A 5071-nucleotide genomic window follows, 5' to 3' on the forward strand; every position below is an offset into this window, starting at 1 on the left:
AGGCTGGTTAACAATGGGGACCCCCGCCGTCCACCCGCCTGTCACACACTCCTGCGCTTTTGAAGTGAGGAAGAAAGAGGAAAGAGGAGGAAGCACATCCAGCATCCATCAGTGGTCGGGGATAAAATGTTTGTGGTTCATTTTAGGCATTTCTTGGTTTGAGTTTCAGAACTTTTTACACTTTTACACAGATTTTATTCCAGCTCTAGATGACCTGCACTGCAAAAGCACAAAATTTTACCAAGTGTTTTTGTTTAGTTTTTAGTACAAATATCTTAGTACACTTGAAATCAGACAAAACTAACTTATAAGTAACTTTTTAGCAAGATATAAGAGCTTATTTTAAGTCACTCTTAAGACATTTTCCCCGTGTTATAAGAGAAATAGTCTGTCAGTGGAACTAGTATTTTCTCATTAATATTAGCAAATTATTCACTTAAAACAAACTCCTATGTCTTGCTGAAAAGTTACTTCTGAGTTGGTTTTGTCTTATTTCAAGTAAACTAAGATGTTTCCATAACAAACTACCAAAAATACTTGGTAAGATTTGGTGTTTTTATGTGACAATTTACATACAAGCTCATTATAAATCTTTAAATCCATGCAAACTATGCAGAAAGTTACCACAGAACAGCATCATTATTATTTTTTTCATTTAAAGCACTAAAAATAAAACTGAGATTAAATGAACATAATATGATTTACACTCCTGTGGTTTTATATGTAAACATTCAAGCAAAAACAAATAAATTTTGAAAATTAAACAGAATATTTTATGATTTTAGTTCTTTGTTTTCAAGATGGAGTTGGAGGAGATTATAATGCAGATTGAAGCCTCTCTCTGTTTCAGGGCTGGTGGCCTATATGAGATATTTAAAGCACATAATGTTGCTTTGTTTAGACTTCTTCTGTGTCAGTCAAGCATCTGTCAAATGACTAAATATAGAGTCCTGAGGAAAAGTTTTAAACCTTCTTCTTGTTTTATTCTTTCCTTTCAAGCAGTTATTTTACAAACAAGAAAGAGTCACTTTACATTTTAAGCAGATGGATTTTGAGGTTAGACTTGAACATGCAAGTCTGTATGTTTGATTTTGTACGGAGGCGAGTTTCAAATACAAACAGGGCTGCAACTAATAATGTTTTAGTAATCGATTATTCTGACAATTAATCAATTAATTAGATTTTTAAAAATGGAGAATTCTACAGATTTTTTATAGAACCAATTATTCTTATTCTAAATGCATTTTAAAAATATTGTAAATATTTAACAAAGAAGTACTGTATATTCTATTTAAAAAAAAAATAAAAATTATATTTTGTTTTTATTCTAAAAGTAATATTTTAACACAATATTGTCATTAAAATATCATTTTTAATAAAAATATAAAAAATAAAGTTGACGGCTAACTTTAAAAAAAATTTTTTAAATTAAAAATAATATTTTTTATTACATTTTGTTAATATTTTACAATATAATTGGAAAATATATTTCTAATATTAGTTTTCTGCGACAGACTGGCGACCTGTCCAGTCCAATGTATATATTTTTTGTACAGTTTCGACTTAACTAGTGTTCTGAAAACATTTTTTTTCCGTAAATTCACTTTTTTATGTGTATACTCCACGTTAACAAATTAATTGATAACTAAATAAATCTGATTAATCATTTCACCTCTAGTAAATTTTAAAAAATGCAGGAGATTTTTAGGTAGGAATATGAGTCTTTTATTTAAAACATGGAAAAATTGTGTTTATTATAAGTGAAATACTCTGCCAGTGGAACCAGAACTTTTTCATCAATATTAAGAAATTAATTACTTAAAATGAGCTCATATTCCTACCTAAAAATCTACTTGTAAGTTAGTTTTGTGTCATTTCAAGTGTTTTAAGATAGAAGCTAGAAACTAAACCAAAAATACTTGGTAAGATTTTGTGGTTTTGCAGTGTACATAGTCAAAATCACAGTCCTATTTCCTGCTTCACACTTTTCACTAGATGGCAGTGTACTTCCACTGCTTTTTGACCCACTGTACATGTTCAACCAGATCCAATAATGTTTACACACACTGATATAATAAGAGAGAAACATAGATAGAAAAGATAAAGGCAGCTGTGCTAATCTTAGCTGAACATTACTATTCTGCGGCCGACTGAGGGAAGTAAAATCTTTCTTTCATTTCATGCACTCGGCATTTTCAGGCTTTGTTTGCTAAGAGATGCAGATTAACTATCTTGGCAAGAAAGATAACAGTGAGAGACCACAGTAATTATATAAAGAGGCTTCCCTATCAGTTTATACGGCCGTGATGTATGTTGTGCCAGACTGCTGGTTGTCGGAATGAGGTGAGGTAGCAGGAAGGAAACAGGAGGATGTAGAGCTTTCCTCTTGTCAGATAATCAATACTGGGACTGACTGCTGGAGAGGATGGATGAGCAGGAGCTGCAGACTATTTGCCAAGCTTGTTCTATCCTTCAAAACTCTGAAAAAGCTCTGGAAATGCAGCCTAACATGCAATGGCCGAGGATTTTCCACTCTAAAAGTCATCCACAGCTCTTTGTATGAGCTCATCCCATTACTGTCTGTGAAGTGCTTTTTGATAGGCAAGACATGTGATGAATGCTCAGCCACAACAAAAGGCTGCAGGGCTGGTTGCTGAATTCACTGATCTTAATCCAAACCGGTTTGAATCGTAGGCTTGGAGGTTATTTAAATTATTTGGACTGAGCAGACTCGGTTGGCTCCCATTTCAAATATTTAAACCCCCAGGAGAGGAGAGAGGACATTAAACCGCAACTTATTGAAGATGTGCAAAAATATTCATTTTCTAACACTCGGCAGAGTAGGAGAAGCATTTCTGCTTATTGTTTGCTTATAAAAAGGCAAAAAAAATCTCAGATTTTTACAGGTTTCTGGTTGAGGATCAGGGTTTTATTCTTGTTGTCAATCAGACGTTTGAATGTCACGTTGGCTCCCTGGTACCATGTATGACTGGGGGCTAATTTCATAACCGTGCCCAGAGAAGACCACCAACAACATTATGCAACTCCACTCTTAAAATCCACCCATTGTTGTCTCATATCTTCCACTCTGCCCCACAGCATCACCCACTATTCACTACAGCCAAACCACATATTTACACACAGCACAGAAAAAGAAAACCTTTCATTTCCACTGTCTGACTGCGTGTTATCTTTAATGAGTTAATCTAAAGTTCAATGGTTAAATCGATCGACTAGTTTTATCTTGTATCAAAAGGGTCGAACTTCTTTCCATGACATGAAGAAATACATTTTCACCCGCTGAATGCTAAAAGAGAAATTATTATATTTGAATTTTTGTTTTCTGTCAAATGTGTTAAATACTGATTAACAGAAAATTATCGTTTTCTCACATTACTAAACTTAGACAGCGCTGAAAGCCAACCGTGTTTATTGGCGTCATGTATTTTTATCCGCCTTTCTGTAATCACCTTCATAGCAAATCAGTATTTTTTTAAATGAGAAATTGACTCTACTCTGTCAAACTATTAAGTTGCTAACTTAAGAAACTTATCAAGTGTTTATATTTCAAAACAGAACCGCATAAAGGGAATTTTTCATCCCAAACCGGACTCTGTTTGGACCTTACCTCTTCGCCGTTATGGCGGCCAAACTACAACACAAAAGAAGATCTCAGGACGTTGTTAATGATTGGAATTAATTTTAATCTATAAAACAATTAATCGACAATCAATTAAATGTTTGAAATTTCTCTTCTGGATCACGTGCTAAATGCCAGAATAATTAGAAATATTTGTACTTTTTGACTATAATTTAGAAGATTAAACAATTTTGGAAAGCCCAAATAAAAAATATTATTTTGGTTATTTCATAGCGTTGCAGTCAAAGTAAATCAAACATGTGAATGCATTTAAGGCAACATTTCAATAACACACTCCTTCTTTGTGTCAAAACAGAGATCTAAAGAAATTAGACTTCAGGTAGAGGATCTACACTAGACTGGTTTGTGCTTAGCTGTAATTTCCAGATGCATAAAGGTGCCAATTCATTTGCTAAAACATCTGTTCAGGAAGTAGATAGATACTCTGTCCAGTCTGTGTGTGAGTAAACAGAGTAAACTATTTTAAGGTGATGTTAGTATTAGTATAATTTTATAATTTTCCACAGTGAAATGAGCCCTGTGTCAACATGAACTGAGAGGCCGCTCAGGAAGGAAGAAGCCATCACCCCAAAATGCAAAATAAAGAAGAAGATCCTGATTTTTGGAGGCGTGTTTTGAGGTTTGATGCAAGTTGGGTTAAAGTGTTCGACTATAATGATATGCTCAGATAGACACTAGGTGGTGCTAGAGTGCCTGCTCTGTTTTATTTAACTTTATTTTTATAGTGCATTGAGCAGAATACAGTGCAGAATTGCTTAAGGCAATGGCCACATTTGTTACATTTAGAGGAAAACGAGGAAAATTGCACCCCAACTATGAAAGTCGGTGGCAGCATCATGTTGTTGTTTTCCTGCAATTAAAGCTGCAGTAATCTTTATTTTAAAAAATATCTTTTTTTATATATTTGTTAAAACTGTCACTATGTTGTGATGGCCTAAGACAGATAAAAAATAGCTCCTCTACTTTCTCCCAGTGCTAACTAGAAACAACCAATCAGAGTCAGGAGGAGGGTCTTAGTGCTATCAATCACAACTCTTAACAACTAGCAAAGCCTGCTGTGAATGCTCAAGCTAATTAGCGTACCCACCAATGACGGCAGATGTCCAGGAAGATTTCTCTGTCATTTGCACATTTAGCAACAAGTACACGAGTTGATTGACAGTGGTAAGGTCATCCTCCTGGCTCTCATTGGTTGTTTTTGGTACATTTTTCAGAGTAGAAGTTGCGAAGATCAATCTTTTCACAGATTATTTGTTTTATTTTATTCTGTCAAGATATGGTGACAGTTTTAGCAAATATGTAAAAAAAAAAATTAAAAAAATAAAGTTACATCCTGCAGCTTTAATTTGAAGAAAGTCATGTCAGATCCTGCTTTCAGTTTACGGTAAGAACTGGACTTCAACATCCACA

This window comes from Xiphophorus couchianus, chromosome 19 (genome assembly GCF_001444195.1).
Source record: "Xiphophorus couchianus chromosome 19, X_couchianus-1.0, whole genome shotgun sequence".
Lineage (NCBI taxonomy): Eukaryota > Metazoa > Chordata > Actinopteri > Cyprinodontiformes > Poeciliidae > Xiphophorus > Xiphophorus couchianus.